At 34.4% G+C, this 26,581-nt stretch overlaps 1 protein-coding gene across 9 annotated transcripts in view; it reads left to right on the top strand.

Annotated features, from left to right (window-relative positions):
* GULP1 (GULP PTB domain containing engulfment adaptor 1) overlaps positions 1–26,581 on the top strand; it is a 296,264-nt gene that overhangs the window by 112,350 nt on the left and 157,333 nt on the right. For 7 of the 9 annotated variants that reach the window (XM_077154398.1, XM_077154402.1, XM_077154404.1 and 4 more), the window contains exon 2: positions 1,593–1,709. The exons of the other annotated variants lie outside the window; for them this stretch is intronic. The gene's annotated coding sequence lies outside the window, so the exon portion shown is untranslated. The remainder of the gene's footprint in view (positions 1–1,592; positions 1,710–26,581) is intronic. 9 annotated transcript variants of the gene reach the window in all.

Below are 26,581 nucleotides of genomic sequence, written 5' to 3' on the forward strand. Positions count from 1 at the left end.
TTTCTGTTCTCTCTGTATTTTCTCCCTCTTTTCTTTTATGCTATAAAATTAGAAATGGTAGGTTGACCATACAGGTCAGGAGGCTTCTGAAAAAGAATGTGTCTAAGATGGAAAAAGATAGTTTTCAAAATATTCATATGTCTTAGATATAAACACAGTGGAAGAAACAAAAGGATATTTGAGCTCCATCTTTAAAACATAATTTGAGAAAGTAAAAAATATAGATCTTGTTTCAACCATATATTAACTTTGTATGCTTAGCCTTAGGTTCCCTACTTATAAAAACAAAACAGAACAAAACAAAATCCTGCTAAGTTCACAAGGTTGGTTAAAGAATCAGATTATTTTGAAATAAATTAGGTAATGAATCACTTAACATAATGTCCTTAAGGTTCTTCCACGTTGTCACATACTTCAGAACTTCATTTTTTCTTACTGCTGACTAATATTCCATTGTATGTATAGCCTGTGTTTTGTTTATACCATTTATCTGTTGATGGACACTTGGGTTGTTTCCCTCTTTTGGCAATTTTAATAATGCTGATTTGAACATTGGTGTACAAATGTCTGTTCATGTTTCTGCTTTCAGATCTTCTGGGTATATCCCGAGTAGCGGAAAAGCCTGGTCATAACGCAACTCTACACTTAACTTCCTGAGGAATTGCCAAACTATCTTACACAGAGGCTGTACCATTTTACATTCCCACCAGCAGTGAATAAGTGTTCCTATTTATCCACAACTTCTTCAATGCTGTAGTGTCCTGTTTGTTTTAATAGCTAGTGAGGCTGTGCATCTTTCACATGCTTTTTAGCCATCTGCATTTCCTCTTTGGAAAAATGTCTATTCATGTTTTTTGCCAATTTTTAATTGAGTTGTTTGTCTTTTATTGTTGAGTTGTAGGATTTCTTTATGTATTCTAGATACCAAACCCTTATCAGATATGTGGTTTTCAGATATTTTTCTCCTATTGAGTTGGCTACCTTATCACTCTTGACAAAATCCTTTAAAGCACAGTAGTCAGTTTTGAGGAGGTCCCATTTAAAAATTTTTTCTCTTTTGTTGCTTTTGCTTTGGGTATAAAGTCTAAGATAAACTTCTGCCTATCACTAGGTTTTGAAGACGTTTTCCTACATTTTCTTCTAGGCGTTTTATGGTACTGGTTCTTATATTTAGGTCTTTGATCTATTTTGAATTAATTTTTGTATTAGTGTGATAATAGGGGTCCACTTTCATTCTTTGGTTATGAAAATCCAGTTCTCCATCCTTGTTTTTTTTTTTGCATGGGCAGGCCCCGGGAATCAAACCTGGGTCTCTGGCATTGCAGACAAGAAGTCTGCCTGCTGAGCCACCATGGCCCGCCCTCTATCCTTGTCTTTTAATAGTAAAATATTTGTGAGTGAAAATATTTAACTCACTATCTAACAATCTGTAACTCTAACTTTAAAAATTCTTTTACTATTGCGTTCCTATTACTTGTCAACTTGCTTGAACCACAAAACAGAATTTTAAGATTTGTATTATAACCTCTATATTAAAATATATATAAATGTAATTATTGATGAATTTTAAGTCTAATTTTATTTATTTTTAGTCGTATGTGATTCCATCTGATATACACAGGAGAAAAAGTGATAAAGGAAAATTCTGAGGCAACTGTATGATTGAAGCTATACAAAGTGAAGTGTTTGTATAATTTGAGCATATCCAGGTGAGAATAAGTAATTGCTTGTTTTTATACATTCCACCACTTTCAAAAAGACTTGAAAATGTAAAATATTTGTATTTTGTACAGGATATTAAACAATAATTTTATTGTAGAAAATGTTAAAATACTTGAACCCAAACCTATATCCTTTTATTTTACTTTCTTATGTTGAGTTTTCTCTTTAAAATCACTGAGATAATGTTGTATGTATTCTGTGTCAGTTTTCTGGGTTCCCTTTTTTTTGGTGAAAAAACTATTTTGCTCAATTCTTTGAGAATGTGAATGAATATTTCATATTTTCTGTTGTATCTCTTAATGTATAAATGATTTTTTAAAGTTTCTACATTTTACATTTAAGCTTTGTTTAATTATTGTACAGTGAATACCTTTATACATAAACTGATTCGTACATCTCTCCTTATTTTGTATTAGTAGAATTACTAAAATTAACATCCCTGGATCAATGACTGATGTTTTAAAGACTTTTTGTTCTCATTTCTAAATTTACCTTCAGAAGGTGTTAATGAGTTACATTTTCCATTAGCCATTTTTGAAAATGAATTTGAATTACTGACTGATATTTTCTTATTGAGAGAATTTCCCCACAAAAAACCTATTTGGATTCAGTAAAGAATATAAATAAAGTTAGAATTCTAAATTTTGATTGCAAGCATTAGCTTCCTCTAGTCACATGTTGTTTTGGTTTGCTAAAGTTGCTGGAATGCAAAAAAGAAAAGAAATGGAATGGTTTTTATAAAAAGAATTTATCAAACCTACAAATTTACAGTTCTAAGGCCAGAAAAAATGTCCAAACTAAGGCATCCAGGAAAAGATACCTTGGCTCAAAAAGGCTTATGTCTGTCACATGGGAAGGCACATGGCTGGCATTTGCTGGTCCTTGTTCCCAGTTCTTTTGCTTCCAGCTTCTGATGCCAGTGGTTTCCTTTCTAAGAATCTGATGGCCTTCACTTAGCTCCTCTGGGACACAACTCTGGGTTCTAACTTGCTTGGCATCTCATGGGAAGACACATTACAATGTCTGTAACACTCTGCCCGTGTCGAGGCATCTGCTCTCCGTCAGCACTCCAAGCATCTCCAAACAACTGTGTCTCTATCAGCTCTGAAGCAGCTGTTCCCCAAGCATCTTCATCTGAGGTTTCTCCAAAATGTTTCCCTTTTTAAAGGACTCTAGTAAACTAACCAAGACTCACCTTGAATGGGTGGAGTCACATCTCCATCTAATTCAGAAGGTCACACCCAATACTAGGTGTGCTACGTCTCCATGGAAACAATCCAATCAAAGTTTCCCATCCTAAGTAATAGGTCTGGCCCCCAAGATTGGATCAGGATTAAAGCATGGCTTTTCTGGGATACATAACAGTTTCAAATCAGTGTACATATATTCAGCAAATATATTCCCATATATAACTAAACCTAAAAGAAAAGTCAATGTTATTTATACATAATTTTTTCATTCTGTTTAAAAATACATCATTTAGGAATAAGAGGAAACATACATTCAACTAATATTCATTAAAAATACAATTATTTAGCTAAGCTAAGCTTAGCCGTGATTATTTGAGTGATGATGGTTGTGATGATAGTTAGAATAGGAAAGTATGGAAATAATTCTTTGTCTCTTCTAACTTTTAATAAAACAAGAAATATACTTCAGTTCTTTGGGTATAGGATAGTATATATTAAGTGCCAATAAATAGTTAAAGAGTATTTGTGATGGTAACACCTCCAGCTGGGAAACTGAGAAATATTTCATAAAAAATGTATTTTTTAGGGTAGGAAAGATTTTAACTGGACAACCTTTGGGAGAGGGCATTCCAAATGGAAAGTCAAGTTGGAGCAAAGGCACAGGGCTCAGAAAGCATAGGGCATGTTCAGGAAATTGGAAAGATTTAGTAGGTATAGCAAAGTAGTGGGAAATATGTTATGTGGGTTGGATTCCTGTATTTAGGCCTTTCTTTTTCACTCATATTGAGAGGCACAATTTCATGGGAATAAGATAATGCATGTGGTGCTTCAAAAAGCTTAATCTAGAAGTGATATATGTGTTAGGCGAATGATGAAAGAACAAGCCCAAAGGAAGGGAGAATAAGTTGTAGGCTTTCCTTACATTTTAACCAGCATTTGCTAGGAACTGTACAGAAAAAAAGTTGAAGACGTAATCCCCACTCCTGTGGAATTTATAATGTAGTGGATGAGATGTGAATATAATACAGGAATGTAATACACCATGACAGCAATATAATACACTGTGACAAGTGCAACAATAGAATCATATTCAAGGAAACACTAATGGGTAAATGAATTATGTTGGGATGCCAGCATTTGTTTATCAACAGATGAGGTGTTCCCAAAGAGATACACCTTTTTGAACCTGATCAAGATTTTGAGAATGGTTAGAATTTGTTACCCAGTAAGCAATATGTCTAAACTTTGTGAGCATTTATAAGCAAGAACCAATAAAAGCTTTTATCTGTGGTGAGAGCAATGTAAGTAAAATGCAAGCTGTATATAGATGAGGCTTGACAGCAGTAGAGACTGTGTGGAGTCAAGGACAGAGTCTTTTAACTTAGGTGAAGCAGGGCATGTTGTTGGCATTGACAAAAATGGAAGAAATGGAGCAAATAAAGGATTTTTGTGTGGATAAAATACTAAATTTGGCTTTGAACTTTGAGGATTTTCCTGCCCTCCCCCGTCACTGTGTTTTGCTCATACCTTTGCTAGAGCACTCGTAGTGTTTGCTAATTCATTGTTATTCCTTATGTATTTGAAGATTCATTTATTTACAGTTTTAAAATGATGAGAGGTTTTAAACGAAGTACAGGTATGGTAAGAGTAAAGACAACTCATAAAAAAAAAAAGTGAACTATGAAGTGAAGGCTCAAGTTGATTCATAACCACTGTATATTTCTTTAAATAGAGGGTTAAACTTGCAGGCTTAGGCTAAATCACCTAAGACGGAAGCAAATGAGAGCCAAATGAGATTCAGTTAATGGACTGATTATGGTGAAAGTCTGGACAATTTACACATATGGTGAAGGCAAATGTATGCTTAATGTAGATCTGTAGAAGAGGTCGATGGTCAGGAAAGTGTGATATAAAGATCTAGTTTTGATTTGGAGACCATAGATGAAATTCAGATACAAATATGACCATAGTGTAATTCAGATACAAATATGACCATAGTGTGGCATTTTTTAAAAGCAGCTTTATTGAGATTATTCACTCACTTTAATGTGGCTTTAAGGCCTTAGGAATCTTGAAACATACATTCCTATGGGCATTAAAACATGTTAGGCAGAAAAAATAGGAAGATGGTACAGTCTTTCAAGATAGATCAGAGTAGGATAAGTGGGTGACAAAAACATGGTAGAATGTTAAGAAAGTAGCAGAAAGGAATTGTGTTTTGGTTTATTAAAGCTGCCAGAATGTAGCAAACCAGAAATGATTACAAGTTGTAATGCTAAAGCCATGTAAATGTCCAGATTAAGAGGATAAGCTCCATTGGAAAAAGGCCGATTGTGTCCCGGTTCCTCTGCTACATGGGAAGGTACGTGATGATGTGTGCTGTCCCCTCTGGTCGGGGTTGGTTTCAGAAATGGCTCCCTTAGTTCCTGTAGGTCCTTCCAGCTTCTTCTGAGGGATTTTCTTTCTCTAAGCGTCTGCTTTCTCCAAAATGTCTCATTCTTAAAAGACTCCAGTAAAGCAGATTAAGACCCATGGAAACAACCTAATCAAAAGGTTCCACCCAACAATAGGTCTGACCCCCACAAGATTGGATTACTCAACTGCCCACACATTGGATAAAGGGAGTGTTAATCACAAGGTCACACTGAGAAAAGCTGTATAGTTACACAATCATCATCAAGAATCAAGGCTACTTGATAATAGTTCTACACTTTCAGGTATTTCCTTCTAGACATTCAAATTCACTAGGAATTAAAAAAGAATATCTATATAATGCATGAGAATAGCCTCCAGAATGACTTCTTGACTCTCTCTGAAATCTCTTAGCCACTGCAAGTTATTTTGTTTCTTTGCTTTCCCCTTTTTGGTCAAAAAGTCTTTCTCAATCTCATGATGCCAGAGCCAGACTCATCCCTGAGTCAGGCCCCACGTGGCCAGGAAGATTTACACTACTGGGGGTCATGGCCCATGTAGGGTGGGGGAATATGAGTTTATTTGCAGAATTGGCTTAGAAAGAGAAGGCACATCTGAGCAACCAAAGATGTTCTCTGAGGGTGACTCTTAGGCCTAATTATAAGTAGTCTTAGCTTCTCATTTGCAGCAAGAGTAAGTTTCGTAAGGGCACACTCCAAGATCGAGGGCTTGAGTTAATGTCTCCGTTGTGTTTTTCATCTATTTTATTGTGCTTTTCATTCCCCTAAGCTATGCCATTTGTTTTTTCAAGCTTTCAAGTTCTTCTTTATGGTGTCCCAATGTCTTCTTTATATCCTTCTTCTCTTTTGCCATATCTTCTTTCAAGTCATTGATTTCATTTAAAAGATTTGTTTGAACATCTATATTAGTTGTTTCAATTTCTATACTTTATTTGCAGTGTTAGTTTATTCCTTTGAATGGGCCATATCTTTATGTTTCCTAGTATGGCTCATGACTTTATTCTGGAGGTCATTTTCTCTCTTTTGCTTAGAGTTTTCTTGTTGGTTGTCTTTGTTCTCCATCTGTTCTTTACATTGAGTTCAACTTATTCTAGACCTCTAGCATTGCTTCTGTTTAACTGATCAGAATGTTTCAGCTGTTGATTTTCTGGTTCTTGCCCTTCCAGATAGGACCGATCTCAGTCAGGTTTTCCCAGACAAGTCAGGCCCAGGTCTCGGGAGGAGAGTGAAATCAATATCAAATTTCTCTGAGGATGAGACCCAGCAGGTTGCCATTCTTTCTGGTGAAGCCTCTTAATTGTGTGCTTTTTCTGTCTTGCCCTGCAGGTGGCACTTGTCAGCCCACACTCTCCATCAGTGTAATGCCATACAGTGCCTTGAATTTTCAGCAGTCCCTTCCAGGGTCGTGGTTGAGACAGAGGCTGAGATAGAAGGCAGGCTTCAGCTGTTTCCGTTTTCATCCCCTGGGGTCTGAATTCTCTAAAGGAGACCTTCCACTTGTTCTGGGTCCTCCCACCTTTTCTTGGGGAAGATATACCCTTTGGGGAATTATCTCCTTCACCTGACTAGTTACTTTGTCATTCAGTCATATCTTAACTCTGCCCTTGCCTGAGTCAGTGCTGAGAACTGAAAACACCTGAGGCTTTTTTTTAATGGACTGATATAAAAATTTTTTTAAAATTATTTTCAGAGCTGGTCTCCAGCTCCCCAGATTCACCAATCAAGAGCCAGAGTTGGTGCCCAACTCAGTGTGCCCTTTTTCTTGGTGCCTAGCCCATTTCCAGTATTCTCAGCTCAGCTAACTCCAAAAACTTGTCTTTTTTTTTTTTTTCCTTTTTCTCCCCCATCAGCCCTACCTCCTCTCTGCCAGGAGAGACCTCAAGGTTCCTTTCATGCTTGCTCTGGGTTTATCTGTACTCAGAACTTGTATTCAGCAGCCTAAAACTGTTAATTCAATCTGCAGTTGGAGCTTGATAGAGCTCTCCTTACCATGTTCCTTTCAGAGACTGCTTTTTCCCACAGGGAAGCGTCTTCAGCAAAGGTCGTCATGCCAGTGAGGGAGGTTTTCCAGCTTTCACAGTTTGGGAGACTTACTTACAGTTCTGTGCTGTGATCTTGGCCCAACACCCAAGTATGATATGTGTCCAGTCAACAAGCAGTTGGTCTAGACAGTTTCTGGCTATTTACTAGCTGTCCTGGAGGACTATCTAAATTCCACACCTCACTACACCACCATCTGGCTCTGCCTCCATCATAAACGCTTTTTGAAAGAAAAATCAAAACCAGACAAAACAGTTTCTCATCAAATATGTTGTTTTTTCTGTTGCAAAGTTGCAAGCTCTGGGCCATTTTAAGCTTAAGTATTCATTCATGCTATGAGGGTAATATTTATTATATCAAAGCCGTCACTTAGAGTAATTAAAATTGGTTAATTTTCTTTAAAATGTTGTTTACATTGTGGGAATTCATTTTGATGAAAAACGAAACATGCTGTTTTTTTTCTGTTTGTTGTTGTATTTTGCATGAGCAGGCATTTGGAATCGAACTCGGTTCTCTGACATGGCAGACGAGAATTCTGCCACTGAGCCACCATTGCACTGCCCTGAAATGTTTTTTTTAAAAGGATGATTTTTTTAGGTAAAGAGTGAAATGAGAGAAAATAAGGTTTATTTGCAGTGAGTGAAGAAGTGCTTGTCTCAGAGAAGGAAATTGGCAAATCATTGATTTTGAATGTCATGGCTTATCAATTAGGTGTCCCCACCACCTAAACTGGAAAGTTTTTGATCAAGTGGCTATATGTGAAACAGTATCTAATTATATCTCACTTATCAGGTACTTTTCTTAGATTTCAAGTAACAGAAACCAATTCTTGGGTAGCAGCAAAGAAAGGTGTTTTGACAAAAGGATATTGAACCAGCTCATTGAATGATGATAACTCTTTGAAACATTTCTCAGAAAAAAATAGGGGCCAGATCTTTTCCAGGGATCTAGAGAGCAAGAAATGGAGAGAGGTTTCTGCCACAGAACTAAGTCTGGGTCAACAGTGTGTTCTCATATTACTTCTCCCAAATTCACAAAAGATTTGGCTTGGGTGAGTTTGAATCATTTGTTCTTTGCCAAGAGACATGACACTTGATTGACAGCCCTCCCCACCAATACTGCCTACAGTTGAGAGCGTAGGTTCCCCAAAGAAATTTCAAAGTTCTGGAGCCAGAGTGGGGTCCAATATGGGACAAGTACAAACAAAAGATGGCTGCTAAAGCTCTTCTTGAGAAATGTCATTCAGAAGTCATTAAACTCTACTGATAATAAAATCTCAAATAATAAAGTACTTGCCTGTAAAGTTAACAGGATTAAGTAATAATTAATACCTCAGGTTTCAACAGATGTCCATTACTATGAGCAAATTTGTTTGCTCTTTTCTTTAATTATCTTTCATGTACTAATTGCTATATTCGGTAGTGAGCATAAAACTAAACAATACAAATTCCCTGGTTTGCTGGGAACTTACAGTCTAGTTGTAATTGGAATAAAATAATTAATATAACTCAGTAAATCTAGAATGAGAGGGTTCTCAATACTGTTGGTGTTCCAAGCAGAGTCCCGTACCTGCATTTGGGGTATTTTAGAGAAGACTGACCTAAAGCAAACTATATCCAAACTATGGATGAGTGTTTTAGTCAGAAGGAACAGAATGTGTGGTTTACCCTTTAGGCATTGATCTGGAAGCATGATTCACTGGAAGAACTGAAAGCAGAACAGTATACAGTTCTGAATAAGAGGCAGAGAGGAGAGAGAGAGAGTCATGGGACAGATGGTGAGCTAACATGTAAGGACTATTGACTTTATCTTGAATGTAATGGGGGACCACTAAGAAGGGGCTTATGCAGATTGCTGACCTAAGATTTGCATTAAAAAAAAAATTTCAGTGGCTACAATATGGAGTTTCTTATAGGATACTACAAGAAAATACATTTAAATGTTAGCATTGGCTATTCTTGTGTGATTTTATTTTTCTTCTTTTTACTTATTTTTAATCTACAGTGTGTTCAATGAGCATATACTGCTTTTATAACTAGAAAAACAAATACATTACTTTTTGTAAATTTTCGTTAGATATTTTCATGATGGTATTTTTAAAATGAGTAATTGATTGCAAAGATTGGGTATATTTTGACTTAGGAGAAAAAAGAGTTGTGGCAAAACAATAGAATATTCCGCCCGAGTCAGGTATATGTATCTTGAAAATATATATGGAAATGGGGTTGAACTTCCTCAACCCCAGTTTGATTACGTAGCTATTTGCTAAATCAGGGAAAATCAGTATTTTAGGACTCAAAGTAGAAAATAAATTTTGATTGAAGGCATTTTTCACTTGATGTTGAAAACTGCATCAGTGAATGAGCAATTTAATTGAATAGCAAAATAAATCCTTTTTATATTTGTCATCAGTAAAGCCAGTTTGCCTTATGTAAGGTGATTAGATATAACATTCCTGTTCAGATTTTAGTAATTTATGCAAGACTTAAGTGGTATTTAGATTTCTGGAATGCAAAGTTAGAGCTTTAATATTAAATCTGCTTTACGTAACCAAGGGTTGTACTGTGGGAATAGAATGTTTTTTCCTGTTCTTATGCTTCCCCCTCCTCAGTTTCAGAATATGATACAACTATTCCATTACTGTATACTGGGTATGTTAGTACAGTTAATCTCTGAAGTAATCTTTAGCCCATTTTCTTATTTTGGAATTACCAAACAGTACAGGATAATTGATGCCTTCTAGTAAACTTTAGTAAAAGACCAAATGATGGAAATCATTTAACATTTATGTGGAAGGGGTTTTGTTTGTTTGTTTCAATAATGGTTTAAATAATATCATCTGCTTTTACTTATTTACCAATAAAATTATTTGCTGATCTTAACCTGGAAGGAAATACAAAACTGTTGCTGTAAGAACATGGTTGAAAATATGTAAATATGCTGTATTCTTGCTACTGACTATACAATAAGCAGTCCTTCTTTCTTTATAAGGAGTTTTAAATAAACTCTAGTAATATGTGTACTAGAAACAAACTCGTTGGTTAGATGATTTTATAAGAAAATGCAGATCGTCAAAAATAGTGGTTATAATTAAAAAGAAATAAAAGCTCATATTTCAATGGGGATTTTAACTTTTTCGAAGCAAGTTTACATCTATGATTTCATTTAGTTAGACTATCACAAGAATATTTTAAGTGGCTTGCCCTTTGCAGGATTTTGTCTTAAATAGGACTGTAAACCTAGAATTCTCCTAGAAAATCTGTTTGCTTGTATTTTATGGACATTTTTTTCCCCATCCTTGAGTGGAGTTTTCCAAGCTCTTGACTGATTGTTAAGAATCTGCCGTAGTATCCTCAGCAGCATTAATAACAACAATAACAACAACAGCAAAAGTAATAGTAGTGATAGGCACCACTTACATACTGTGTAAAATGTGCCAAGCACTGTTCTAAGCTTTCCATACAGGTTAACACGTATAATCCCCATGGGGAAATACTGAGTTAGGGAATTCAGTTTACAGGTGAGAAGCCTTAGGCACAAAGAGGTAAAATGATTGCCCAAGGTCAAAAGGCAGAGACTAGACTCTGAGTGGAGACCTTATTTTATCCAGTACACTCTTCTGCATGAAGAATACATTATGTAAGAGAGGTATTTCAAACCAAAAAAACTCAAATGCCTAGTCGGTATTCCTTTGACATCCTTTTGTGGGACAATCTGACATTGAGTTCTGTGCTAGACATTTTCTATATTTCAATTCCCCCAGTTTTCTTCCTTCCACCATCCTCATATTTCATTCATTTTGGATCCCTTAGCTTCTCACACAACTAAATTTCAATTTTATGGTTTTATTTACATATCTTTTTTAATCAATGTATTTTTAAAAAGGGATTCCAAGATAAATTTCTTATTCTGCTTTTATTAGAAAGTATGAAGACAGTCTCTTTAAAGTCAAAAGGAAAAACATTAGTTTTGTGTACTAAGCTAACATTAATAAGAAAAAACAATAGAAAGTTTCCAGAGTGAAGACATTTTTAATATGTATCGTTATAGTTTAACCTTATAATCGAATTAAACTACGTTTTGAGAAGAAAATTATGAATTTCCTGCTCCTATGGTAGTTCAGGCACACATAGTAATCTCCCATTCACAGCTCAATCCCTGAACAAAACAGGAAATGAATATATCATATATAATTTAATTTAGAACTGAGCTAGAAAACAAGACCTAGAGACCTCTTTAGGCTAAAAATGTAGAGAAATCCAAAATCAAATAGCATCAGCCACAACTCATCATATGCTCGGAAAGAATGGCTAGCTAACTGAAGGTGGTCGTGGCTCCAAGACTGGTCCCTACTAACTCATGGCATAGTCTGGATTCCTTGAGAAGTAATGAGCCCAGGTGTAAGTAATTGCTTGCTTAATTGAAGTATAGCAAAGGAGCAGTCAAGTAGCTCAAACCTGCAGAAACTCCATTTATCTTCTGTAGTCCTGACAGCATCCACAAAGGCTCTGTTTTAGGTGGTAGCAATGAGGGTGTGTGTTTGCATTAGAAAAAACAGGGAAGTGTTCAGATGATTAGCAAAGGTGAGTGAAATCGGGGAACTAATACTCAGGACACAAACTGCCAAAGCTTCCCTTTCTTAAGCGTGCCTATCCTTCCCCAACTTTCGGTGAAGCCGGATTATGGCAATGAGGTAACAAGAGTTAATAAAATAAGTAATGCTCAATTCATGTATAACAGCAGAGGAATGTGAGAGTTATTGTTTGCATAAGAAAGTTAAGCAGAGATCAAGTGAATTAAAAAATTGGTAGCTAAAATTAAAAAATAAAAACAATTTAATTATCTGCAAGATAAAATTGAGGAATTTGTCCAACAATCAGTACAGCAGCATAAAAATATGAAAATTATGAAATGAAAAATGAAGAGATTTTATCTGGAAGTTAGAACTTGCTTCTAGTAGGAATTTACATGAGAGAATATAATTTGAGGGATTTTTTTTTTTTTTAGTGCAATCCTCAAAGAAATAACAGCAGAGATTGCCATAAAAAAAGTGAAGTGCCCTGCTTAAAACATCCAACCAAATGCTGAGCAGAATACATAAATATAAAATCCAATCTCAGACTAATCATAGCAAAATTTCAGAATACCATCAAGGCAAAAAAGTCTGAGAAGCTTTCAGGATAGCTTTTAAAGGAATTTCAATAAGTAACACTAGAGGTAAAAAGGTAATGAATCAGTATCTTTAAATTTGGAAGGAAACTGAACTCAGACTTTTATAGTCAGCCAAACTGTCAATCAGCTTTGGAGGTGACTTAGAAGAATTCAGAAAATTTGCCACTCACAGGATCTCTGTGAAATTATTCATAAAGGATGTATTTTAGCAAGAATAAAATAAATGAGTCCAAGAGGAATTAGATTCCAGGAATTAATGATGAACAAAGGCATCCATAAAATAAACCATTAAATTTTACTTATTTAGAAATAGTCAAATATTATAAAACATGCAAGATATTTATAAATTAAATCATATTAGCAATTAATTCCGGACTTTTTAATCTGTGGAGTGGGAGACAGTAAGTAGTTGGTCAAGGGCATACAGTATATCTGTAGGATACAGTAAATGCTTGTTCAGCGCATTTATATATATACTAACTGTTGACACGAAAGAAATGAAAATAGTTGTGTTAACCATTTAAAGGTAACTTTATAGTATAATTTACAAGTAGATATTTTTAAACCTTTAGCAAAAATAAAAGAAAAGTAAAAAATTAGTAAATTTTTACATATACACACAATATGAAAAAATGTTGGTGTTGCAATATATGATGTAATGATGCAACAATACATAGATATAGGATCAATAATGTAAATGTAACATTTATGTAATGTAACCAAATATAAATATAATTGAAAGTAAATTTAAAAACAAAAACATCCTACATGCTAATTTCACCAAAAATTGTGATATATAACTAGAGTGTGACAATAGTCTAGAGGAATGCTATACTTATGTAAGGCATGTAGTATGGGGTAGACATTATAAGGTATATAAAATGAATAAAATATAATCCCTTCTAAGGCTTACAGCCTATTAAAAATATAAAATAAATATACATAATTATAATACAAAATTACGTATTTAGTTCTTATATCCCCTCAATGTTTCATTATGTAGAAAAGCATTAATACTATGATTACAGTAAACTGGCATGAGTGAGAAATAGAGTTATTTGAGCTTGTGACATCTAAAAGTTAACCAATTTAATAGTAGAAACAATTGGTAATATTTGTAAAGGTTTTATATTGATATTCTATTTTATAATCACAGGAACTCTACCAGGCAGCTACTATAACTGCCCTCGTTTTACACAGGAAAAGGCAATGGTTAGGTAATGTGCCTAAAGTCACACAGCTGGGATTTGAATCCTGGGCAAAACAGTCTTGCATATGGGGTGCGTGACTCAAGCCTTTTAAGTGTCAGATTTTGGGACACTAGGAAAGACACACGTTAAACTATCAATTCAAAGTTACACTTTTCAAATTGAAACAAGATGAAAGGAAAAGAAAAAAAAAATACTGTTGTACCATTTCACCCAGGCCAAAGCATAAATGAGAAATATTTATTTAACCTAAAATTCCACTCTTCATTCAAAAAGCTTAGAAATAGTGATCAAAATCAGGAATGAAAATGAATAATAAAGGTCATTGTACATTTTTGAAACAAAAGAATTTTTTGAGAACACTCTCTTCTTTGTTTCATCTGTATGATTCTTTCTAAACTTGACAATGTAAGTCTGATTATGTATCTATAATATGGTGAAATATTTCAACACTAAAATCATAGAAAATGTCTAAATGTTAATTGGTGTCATAGCCAGAGTTTCAGTAAGTTATTTTCTGATAAGTGTAGGTCTACAGCAGGGTATACATTTTTTTTCCTATATAGACTTTGAACATACTGTTTTTCCTCACTTCTCAATAAGAGTATAAATAATGTTTTAGAAAATAGATTGAAAAAAGTGTTTGAATGCTAGGACTATAGAAGACTGTACCTTTTCATCTGCTGCACACTAGTTTCTTAGGAAATAAATTGGATCTCTTTTTGAAAGTAGCAGATGGCACGCTAGTTTGTCAGGCTTTTATAATGACTTGAGATGTAGTCTGGAAATAGAGGGCGGGGTACATGCATCTTTTTATGTGGCAGACCATAAAGAGCGCTTTCCTATTTTCTGAGCTTTGGAAATGTTCATATAGTAACAAAATATTTCCATTGATTTTATTCCAAGGTTGTTTTGTAGACTTTTAGCTCTTTCCATGGACTAATCTCTTTCTACTGCCAACCTAGATATAAAGTTTTCCTGGCTATTTAACCTATTATTCTCAAGTCTGTTAGATTTCCAGCCATAGTCTTAATGTTTCATTGCAAACCAAAGCATTGTCAGTGTTGGAAAGGCTGTTGGGTATCTCTTTTCATTCTCCCCTGACAGGCATCTGTGTAATGCTGAGGAAACTTGAAATCTTTTGGATTCCTTTCTTTTTTTCCACCTAGCTAAATTATGCTAGTTCATTCATATCTTCGGTAGTACTGAATGAAGCTATTTCAGTAACAACTAGGCATTATTTGGTGTGATGCAGTAATAAAGACAGTAATTTGTATTATTTAATATATATTTTAAAACCCTCCTTATTTAATTCCTACTTTGTCCCTGGTATTGTTGTAGTTGGTAATTTCATATGGTATATGTGGCAACTCACTTGGTTCTTATAAATAACTTTATGGGGCATTATCATTCTTCTCAATATGCAGATGAGAAAACTGAGGTCCAGAAGGATTAAGCAAATTGCCCTTATATGTTCATCAAAGACGACACTGAAGTCATAGTTCAACTCAGGCCTTTCTAACTGAAAATTGATGATTTTTTTCACAGTGATTCTCTCCCATTGTTCCAGTACTGGGAGCATTTCCCCCAATCCAAGTGTTTATGTTTTTTTTTCCTGGCATGGGCAGGCTCCAGGAATCGAACCCGGGTCTCTGGCATAGCAGGTGAGAACCCTGCCACTGAGCCACTGTTGCCCACTCTGTTTGTGTTTTTGTCTCGGAAGAATATGTATTCATCTTCTCAACTACTTAACAGATAAAGCCTATGGTTAAGCGCTGCTTGATATTATGATGTTTAAATATTTCATATTCACATGTCCTTTTGACAAAATTTTCAGTCAGCCTTGTATACAAATTATGCCTGTTTTTTTCTGTTTGCTTTTTAGTTCTTCTTAGAGTTCACTTTGCTTATTGATCTTTCCATTGCAGTGATTGTGTGTTAGAGCCGGATTTATGTAATTCAATTTAATAAGAAAACAGTGGAGATATGGAAACCCAATTAATTGTTAAAGTATTCCTTTTCATCCTCAATAAATATTTTAAAACATTTATAAAATGTTTTTACTAGTGATTAACACAATTCAACATTTATATGGTAAAAGACATCACAGCTTGCTCCCTTTGCTTTTGAATCTTAGGGTAGATTACCAATCACCTTTCAGTTCTTACAAAATAATGTACTGAAGTGGTAAATTTGATTTAACAATATATCTAAAACTGCATTGTCAAGTTAAGGGATTTTTTTTCATTGTCTGGAAGATTTCTATTTGTTCCTAGAACTCCATGTTCTATTCACATTCACCTCTGGGACATCACACTCATAATTCTGGGTTTACTTTGCCTCCTTTCCTTGCAATTGCACTCAGGCACTAAATCTTGTCCACTGAATCTATTAAATACAATGCATTCATTTATTTCCATTCTCAGAGACAACCCTTGTTTTCTTTTGCCTAAGCTATAATAATAGCTTTTGAACCTTTCTTCTGGTATCCACTTCAAAACCCATACATATATTAATGAGTATGAATATTTACATGTAGTTTTGACATCTCACAGCCACCCTCAGTTGCTTCCCATTTCAAGACTTAATGTGCCCAACAAGTGTATTTAGGATCTCAATTCTCCTTTGTCCATATTTATTACCCCGTATCTTAGGTTCCGTGCTGCTATGACACACCACACAATGGACTGTCTTTAACAACAGAAATTTATTGGCTCATGGGTTTGAGGCCAGGAGAAGTCAAAAATCAAGGTATGGGCGGGCCATGGTGGCTCAGCAGGCAGAGTTCTTGCCTTCCATGCCAGAGACCCAGGTTTGATTCCTGGTCCCTGCCCATGAAAAAAAAAAATCAAGGGGTCTGCAAAGCATTGCTTTCTCACCAAAAACAATAGTGTTCTGGAACTGGCTGCCTGCCATTCTTTCATTCCTTGGCTTTCCTGTCACATGGTAATGAACATGACTATGTCTTCCTTCTCCTCTGGGTTCAAATGACTTCTGACTTTTGTTCCTCTCTTTGGTTTTCTTCCCTGTGTTCTTCTCTGTAAGGCTTCCATCAATGCAATTAAGACTAAGAACAAATTTGTTTTTCCCCCCAGTGGTACATGACTCAATCTGCCAAATTCACCTTCCTTTATTCTCCACTCGTCATGCTTATTAATCGGTTTTCAGTTTAAACTGAAATGCTTTTCACACCTTCAAATCTTTGCACACCCTGTTTCTTCTACTTGGTATAAACTTGGTTTAAGCTACACTTGAAAGACTTAAGACTTAAGTGTAGCTTAAACACTTTTTCTTTTTTTTTCCTCAAAAAAGTTCTTCTTTGTTTTTTATACTAGGTTAGATTCTCTTCTAAAATGTTCCCTTATTTCCCTTTGTGTCTTTTCTTTTTTTTTAAAACTGTTATGTGTACAATTATTTTTTTACCCTATCTGTCTTTCCTGATTGTAAGCTCCATCAGAACAGAGGTTGTATCTCTCTTGTTTATTTCTGTCATAATGCCAGCTGCAATAGAAATGCTCAGTAGTTATTACTTGAATAATGGACCAAATGATTGAGAGGTACATTTGTTATTTGAGGTGCGTGTTCTAGTGTGCTAGCTGCCAGAATGCAATATACCAGAAACAGAATGGCTTTTAGAAAGGGAAATTTAATAAATTGCAAGTTTATAGTTTTTAAGCAGGGGAAATGTCCCAATTAAGGCAAGTCTATAGAAACGTCTGATCTAAGGGAAAGATACCTTGGTTTATGAAGGCCAGTGAGGTTCAGGGTTTCTTTCTCTCATAGAAGGGCACACGGTGAACAGGGCAACGTCTTCTAGTTTCCTGTCCAGGCTTCTTGCTTCATGAAGTTCCCTGGGGGTGTTCTATCTTCTTCATCTCCAGGGGTCACCGGCTGGTGGACTCTGGTTTCCTCATCATTCTTGTGATTCTACTCTGTTGCTCTCCCGTCATTCTCTGGTCGTTCTGCTCGTTCTTCTGTTGTTCTCAAAAAGCATTCTCTCCAAAATGTCTCCTTTTTCAGAGGATCCCAGTAAACTAATCAAGACTCATGTAGAATGGGTGGAGACACATCTCCATCTAATCAAGTTTAATACTCACAATTGACCGAGTTGCATCTCCGTGGAGGTAATCTAATCGAGTTTCCAACCTATAGTGCTGAAGAGAGATTAGAAGAAACTGTTGCTCCCACAAAATTGATTAGGCTTAAAACATGTTTTTTTCTAGGGTACATAAATCCTTTCAAACCAGCACGTTGGATTATTTATTGAGAGCTAATCTCATAACTTTTATGTTTCTTTTGAATTTTCAAATTTTCTGTCAAATAAGAAGAAATACTAGTCTTTAAATCTGTATGTTCCCTTATGCACTGATTATGCATTTTAAAATAAGTATGGGTACAAGTAGTTATGATACAAATGGTCATGACCTTTAGAGCAAATTTTCTTATTTGATTGCTAAAAATCTAAATTTACTTTAATCTATTAAAATGAGTTGGTGTTGTTTTATAAGGAAAATGTTTTTATAATTAGTGATTGAATGATTGATTTTTATGTACTTCTACCTGTTGAACAGGTTTTGTTATATGTCTATTTTATTGAAAGTTTTCTTATCTTCTTTATGGAGAAGCTGCATGAATAAATACACTTTTAATTGTATAATCAACTACAACTGTGTCACCATTTGATAAATCATTTTTATGGCTTCTTAGTATGATTCTAGCCAGCAGGCACTTATTCTTAATCATAACACTTCAGTAATCTTCATTGGAAAAAAAACATTATTTGTGTGTTTTTAGAGCCTAATTTGGCAAGAACTAAATCAAGAATTTGAAACATAAGATGCCTGCCATCCCAGAGTGCTTAAAAAGAATGCTGAATCTGGAAAGGCTAAATATGCAGTGGCTTGGCAAGTCACCTGAGAACTAATCATCACTAATCATTAAAAGAAGTTTTTGAAATATATCAGGGGCTTTACTTTTGTTCTTTTTCGTAGAATAAAATCTGTGACAGGAACGTGATTTCAGTTTCTATGTTATTTAATCTGTGTAATTTTTATTTTTATTTATTATTAATTATTTTTTACATTTTTGCACAGACAGGCACCAGGAATAGAACCCGGGTCTTCTGGCATGGCATCGAGAACTCTGCCTGCTGAGCCACCGTGGCCCGCCCTAATTTGTGTAATTTTTAAAATCACACAATGACAGAAATAGTTTTGGTCTCTTCACAAAACTAATTTCATGTAACTACAGTATTTATAATTTCTTTAGTGTACCTAACTTGCATGACTGTTTTATAATTATAAAATTGGATTCTACAGTTTGAATTGGTGATGTCTGAGGAGTATGATTCTATGGAATGATGTCATATCAAAAGTAACCATGTTACATTGTAGTATAAATCTTAAGATGTTGGAATGTAGTGTTTAAAGGATGATTTCTAGTAGAATTAAGAACTTGCACAAAGTTCACTTTTCTTTTTTCATTTTGCAGACCCAGAATTAGTTTACAAATAATGAAATTCCTAACTGTAGATATGATTCCTGAGGATTTCTCCATGTAATCTTTTGAAGCCTCTTACAGAGTGAGGAGAAAACCTAAAGAAACAATATATTTTTAGTCAAGAGGAATGAATACATTTCAGGGACTTTTTGTGTAGAACACAGCATGAAGTTTACTGTGGTTTTTATATGTATCTCAGGGCTAGGAGGAATGATCTCTGATGAAATTATTTCATCTAAGTAATAAAGTAATCTTATCTCAGATGACTGCAGGCTATAAAGTTCTGTCTATGAAATGTAGCCCAAGATACTGAACTGTAAATGGTTGCTCCTAGAGGTTGATTATGGGAAGAGCCCCGTGATAATCTGGAGAATGTGGTACTTGCTCTGTTACCCTAGGAAATTTAAAAGAAAAGTGACTTTAGGTTAAATGTCAACATCTGTCCAAATCTTTTGTCAGATTAAAACAAATCATTGGAAAGATATTTTCAGTGGTGAAGCAAGGAATTGAAGGACCTGGCGTATGCCCTCAGGAAGAAAGTTAAAGTATTAAAGGAAAATACCTTCATTATTCCAAAATACTCCAAGGTGGCATTGAACATGGAATGTGTTCAACCATGTTCAATTAAAATTAAATTCCATGGTTTTCAAAATGATAAAGCTAAACCAAGATGTCTAGATCTTCTAGAAGACTGTGGATTTATAAAGCCCTTTTTTGGAAGTCTTCTGTCCATTTTGTGACTAATTAGTTAATAAATAGATAAATTTTTGCTGATGTAAAAGGAAGGAAAGATATAATCATTTGGAATAAAATAGGAAACATTCTTTTAAAAGTTTATCAAATATATCTTTTCAACATTTAAAAAAAATTTAAGTAGTGTTTTCACTCTTTAAAGTAAAATTCTTTCTATGCAGGTTTTCTTCCCACCCTCCCCTCTTTCTCCCTCTGCCCTTCTTGTCTTCTTTTTTTATTCTTCCCTTGTGTGTGGGGAATGCAGCCATTCTAGTATGATGGAAATGTCCTAGAATTAGATTATGATGATGGTTGAGCAATTTTGGAAATAAAATAAAGCTATTGAATTTGAATTATATACTTTAAATGGAGGAAATCTGCAGTATATAATTAAACGTGATCATTTGAAGCTGTATGTACCTCAGAAAAGGTCATTCCTGTGGGTGTTGACTTCTTTGGGTGAGATCTTTTAATTAGATTATTTGAATTGAAGCCTGCTTCAGGTGGGTCATACTCCTCTTACTGGGGTCCTTTATAAGAGATGAAATTCAAAGAGAAGCTAAGAGAGATAGAACCTACAAGAGAGAAATACACAGATGCTCATAAACAAAACCTCAGATGGAGCAGTCAGAGCTGAAAGCAAGGGAACCTGAGAGAGAAGAACCAGCAGGACATGTGCCTGGCCATGGGTCCGAGGAGCTGAGGAACTCTAGTAGCCAGTCATCGGTGAGATGGCATTGTCAGTTGGTGCCTTGATTTGGACATTTTCACAGCCTAAGAAACATAAGCTTATAAATTAAAAAATCCCCATTGTTAAATCCAGCCCATTTCTGGCGTTTTGCATTTTGTCAGCTTTAGCAAACTAAGGCAATCAATTATATATCAAGTGAGATGTTTAAAAAAATGTGAAATGCCCATCAGAGGTTAATGAAGGTGATTGTAAACAAGTAAAGTATGAAGACACCAGCCTGTTCTCATTTCAGGTTGATTACAACAAATCACAGAGCTAGACACTCAGTTTCTGGACTCAAGTGATATGTCCTTTCTTTTCTTAACAATTTTGTGCTTTTTAGCTTTGTGATGGAAGAGATGGACTGACAATCAGAAAATTGGCATCAGTTGTACCTTTAATTCCCCTGTATCAATTTGTGGGCTTTGTGTCCTAGATATCAGGAAAGGAGATGATCAGTGATAAGTCAGAGAAAGGATTTGCCCTATGTGAAGAAAAGCCACAGGCTAGCAAGCACTTAAATGTAAAGTTTAGATGGAAAAGGAACTATAAAGCACATGGTCATTTATTGTTTTCAATCAGATATTGTTAGGTAAATGTAGTTTGAACTTTTGTTTTTAAACTTTAGTAGGCTTTATTCATTCTCAAGTAAATATCAAGTCACAACGGTGAAGGTTGAGTTTTTGAAAAAACATTATATTTTCTTTTCTTTTTTTTTTTTTTAAATAAAGCTTTGGGGACCTGGGACCTCTTTGTCTATATCGGGATTTTTCAAAATTCTTCAATGTTTAACTCCATCGTAAACTATAAAATCAGGATATTGGGAACTCATGTAATCAGAATATACATAACATTATACAAATGCAGCATTGCTTTTTTTAAATGGTTCTGTCAAAACAGGGTCATTTTTTCCCTTATCTCAGTTACGAGGGCAGGAAATTCATTTTTCCATTTATCTCTTATGACATGACATGGCTGCTTTTTAATTGCTTTTTTAAATGACTGTGAACATTTGTCAGAGAATACTTGAAACATTGCTCATTGTATTTTATAGAATTGTTTCCTTACACATTTGCTCAAGCTGGTGTAATTTGCTAGCATTATCCATTAGTTTTTTTTGCCACTTACTTGCTGTGCCAGAAATTGTTTACACACTCTAGATTATAGAAATAGCTCAGGTAAGCTTTGTCTGCCAGCAGGAAGGAACATGTATTGTAATGTTGTTTCCCAAAGCTAAACTTGTATAGTATACTTTTTTTTCCAGCTACTTTGTGATGGTTAAGCTCATGTGTCAACTTGGCCAGGTTTTGATATTCAGTGGCTTAGTTAAGTAAGCACTGGCCTGTGAGGTAATTTCATGGGTTTAAATCATCAGTGGGTTGATTGCATCTATGGCTGATTACGTTTTACAAATCAACCTAAGAGATTGCTTTCGACAATGAGAGAAGCCTTATCCAAACAGTTGATGATATTAAAAGGAGAAATGATTATTTCAGCAGTCAGAAGAGAGAATTTCCATCTCTAATTCATCCAGCCAGCTTCTCATGGGGAATTCATCAAAAACTTTCATGGGAGTCCCCATCTTGCGACCTGCACTATGGAATTTGGATTTCTGCATCCCTGCAGTCACATGAGGCAATTCTTATAAAAATAGTATTCACAGATAACTCTGTCAGTTCTGTTTCACTAGAGAACTCTAACTTATATGTTGTTCAAAACAGAAAAAAAAAAAATACACCACCAAAGAGAATTGGTTCAAATTTATTTAACTATACTCTAATTATAATTTTTATTATTTTCTCTTTATGTGAATTTCTCTTGGCAAGAGATGAATATATCCAGTTGTAATAAAAGTTTGACATAATGTATGTTTGAGTTTGTGGAAACAATGGTTTAAAATGAGAATGCACAGGATCCTTATTTCAAATAGTGTGACAATATATATAGAGAAACTGAGACTTCTGTAGGGAAGCCAAGCTGTCAAGGGCATGGTTAATGTGGGCAAGAGCATTCAAATAATAGTGAGAATTAGCATTCATTTTTCTCTATTCCTAAGACAGTGTTTTCTACTGCACAATGCTGTTACACTTACATGTCTCTGAATATTTTGAAATGAAACAATAACAATTACCAAAAATTTTGTGATTATGACTCAGTTGCAGTTTGAATGTTCTACAACCCTTTAATAAGCCTTTAGAGATTATGAGAGAGAAAAGCATTATTTTAAATTAACAAATGTGATCTAAAAACAAATTTTCTGTGAAAGTCAGTATTTTCTAGATACTTATAATTTTAGTTACCGAAAATTCATTTATAAGGTTTTATTGTGAAATTTTTGGCAAGCTAAAAATCATTTTCAAATGAGTTAAAATATAGATGTTTCATGGGTAGTTAGCATTATAGGATGGATAGAGTTGAATTAAAAAATAAGTATTTGTTTTTTTATCCTTCTTTCAGACTTCCAAAATGTTTCTATTTAAATATTTAAATGAGTATATATTTATATCTTTAAAATCAAGTGTAGATCTGCCTTGCTTCCAGATTCTGTAGTATTTTATTTAGTATAAGTATTTTAAGAATCCTTTAAATATTCTTAAATGTACAGTGGTTGAAGGATCTTTCTCTTGTAAATGTAGTAATCCATAAACAATTTATTGGAATCACAAATATGAATTGAATAGAGTTCACTATAACAGTTTTAAATGCTTTTCAATTTTTGTTATGAAAAATTTCAAACATATACAAAGGTGCACACAGGCCGGTAGTGAATTTGCATGTCTCCATTCTCCACCTCCGGCAATTACCCATTCCTGCCTATTTGGTTCACTCATATGCTCTCTCCTTAACCTCTGCCATCATACCATTTCATCCATAAAAATTTCTGTGAGAATCTCTAAAAGATAAAATATAATTATTATGCTATTATCACAACAAAAAATAATAATTCTTTAATAGCATCAAATCTAGCTTGTTTTCAAATTTCCGGTTGTGTTATAAATATAATGTTTTCAGTTTGCTTGGTTTATACATAAACCATATTCCGTAATAGGTCTATAATTTGCAGTTATTCACATGTCTGTTCAGTCTCTTTTTAAACGGTACTTTTATTTTCATCTTTCTGTCTCTTTTTCCTCCTTGCAAAGCAAATAAATGTTGAAGAAGTCTTGTGATTTTGTGTTCTGTGTTTTAATTGATGGCATCCCTATGGAGTAGTTTAACATGTTGTTCAGCTCTTTGATTTACTTGTAAAAGGTTAGTTGAGGATTGGTCAGGATTGATCAGATTCAGATTGATGTTTTTTGGGTAAGTTTATATTTCATGGTTGGTTGGTTTGTTTACACACAAGAGGAAAGCCTGTTTTTGTTATTACAGGAGGCTCAGGTGGCACATGATAGTTCATAAAATAGCTTCAGAGGTGGCAGGTAGAAGGAGAAGTAAAGAAATAAACTGGGGTGGGAAAGGAAAACAACCAGGAATAGGTAAGTATTGGCTGATTCCTTCTCAGTCTGATTTAGTGTAGGGAGTTGGTGCCTCTGAACAATAAGGATGAATTTTTTTCTTTCAGCTCTTGTTAGGGGAGAGGGAAAACAAACAAAAAAGCAAAAGGCTGTTGTTTTGACCTCCAAAGGTAAAGGGGAAAAGCTGGTGGTTTGATGTCATGAGTTATGGAAAGTAGGAGAAGGGATAATGGGTTCAGGCTAGGTGGAAAAACTGCTTGTTTCTCTTGTTTGATATTTGTAGCCATTGAGTCTCAAGATCTCCTTTAATTTATTAGGGCTTAGAAACGGATGGTCCAACTTTATCCATACTTTTACATTTACTAACAGAATTCTTCTAAAATAGAAAAACTACCCTTCATCTAATTGTGGGTTAGTGGGTAAAATAGTTTATTCAGAAAAATCAAAATTGGTTGATTTTTTTTCAGTAGTGAGCTATTACTACTACTATTATTATTAGCTCATGGATTTACACATATTAGACAATTAGAAATTGATTTTTTTCATTTTAATCATTGGGAGACACTTCAAGTTGGCTCTTCTTAGTTGGCTGCCTTGTTGCTTGTTATGACAGAATTAGACTCAGCTTCTGTGGTTGCTGACCAGGACCTGGAATTAGCTATTTGTACAAGAAACTTTGGTTCCTCTAGTAGTAAATAGTAATTAGAAGACCAAAATATGGATCTAGGTGCTCATTGCTTCCTGGGCTGATTGTTTCTTGGCTTTTTCATAGTCAAATTTTTTAAGTCAAAATATATCATAGATTTATATTGATTGCTGTAATTGAAAATCAGTACTGCAGGGTTTTTATTTTCTGTTTCATGTATAACTCCTTTATCTACATTAAGAATTTCTGTTTTCAGGAGTGCTGGGAGTTATAGAAGATTGCACTATTAAATATTATTTATCTAAAATTATATACCAAAGAGACTCAGAATAACAATACCAAGACCTTCACCTCTAAAGTTACTGAAATGAATTTAAAATTTGTACTTCTTTCTGTCCTGATGTTTTGTATCCCCTATGGATATATATTCAAGTTATTCTGGTTAAAAGTCATATGAATGAAGTCCTCTGTGTGTGATTGTACTGCCAACTGGATACCTATTTAGGAGCATATGTTTCATTTTATTGTCCAATTATAGAAATTGTCCTTTTAAAATTTTGCTTTGTAATTTAGTAAAAATTTACGTTACTCCAAAGTGCAAACGCAATCTACAGACAATATACTGAACACTGGCTCTTTCCACCTTATATTCTTCATCATAGATAAGCAGTAGGGTAGTGGTGGTTAAGGCTTAATCTTATATATATTTTTTTAATTTGAAATTTCTATCATACAGAAAATTTTCAAGAACAATACAAAGAAATCCATATTATTCATCTAGCTTTCCAATTGCCAAGTTTTTATCACATTAGACATAATTTCTTCTCTTTTCTATCTCTCCATCCCTCTCCCTGTGTGTGTGTGTGTATATATAAATATATATATTACATATTAACACATGTGTACATGTATTGTTTTTTTCTGACTCATTTGAGATTAAGTACCAAGATGATATCTTATTACCGCTTACTAGTTCAGTATCTGTTTACTGAAAAAAAGGACATTCTCCTATATAATCATAGTAGAGCCATCAAAATCCTGAAATTAACATTGAATTCTACCCTCTAACCTACAAACTATATATTTTGTCAATTTAGTATCCTTTATTGGGACAGAATCTAATCCAGGATATCAGATTGCATTTAGTTGTCATATTTCTTTAATGTGCTTCAATTTGAATTAGTAGCTCAGTCTTTCGTTTCCTTTAAGACCTTGACATTTGAATAAAAATCCAGGCTACTTTGTGGACTATTACTTAGTAAAGTTTTGCCTGATATTTCCTTATAATTAGATTAGCTTATGCATTTTTGACATGAATGCCAAAGAATTGATGCTGTGTTCACAGTGTATCGAGATGCAAATAATTTCTATATGTCCCTATACTGGTGATGCTCATTTTTTTAAACTTGTTTAAAATAGTTTCTTCTAAGATTCTTCACTGTAAAGTAAATGGATCAATAAAAGTCATTGTTTTGCTAATTAATAATAATTGAGAGGTATTTTAAATTTTGCAGATACTTTGATCTTTCAAAATTTATCCACTGGTGTTTTGGCTTGCTAAAGCTGCTGGAATGCAGTATACCAGAAATGGAACAGCTTTTAAAAAGGGAATTTATTAAGTTGCGAATTTGCAGTTCTAAGAACATAGAAATGTCCAAACTAGGCATCCAGAAAAACATACCTTGACTCAAGAAGGGCCAACGAATTTCCAAGTTTCCCTCTCAACTGGAAAGGCACATGGTAACATCTACG

Source organism: Tamandua tetradactyla, chromosome 3, assembly GCF_023851605.1.
Source record: "Tamandua tetradactyla isolate mTamTet1 chromosome 3, mTamTet1.pri, whole genome shotgun sequence".
Lineage (NCBI taxonomy): Eukaryota > Metazoa > Chordata > Mammalia > Pilosa > Myrmecophagidae > Tamandua > Tamandua tetradactyla.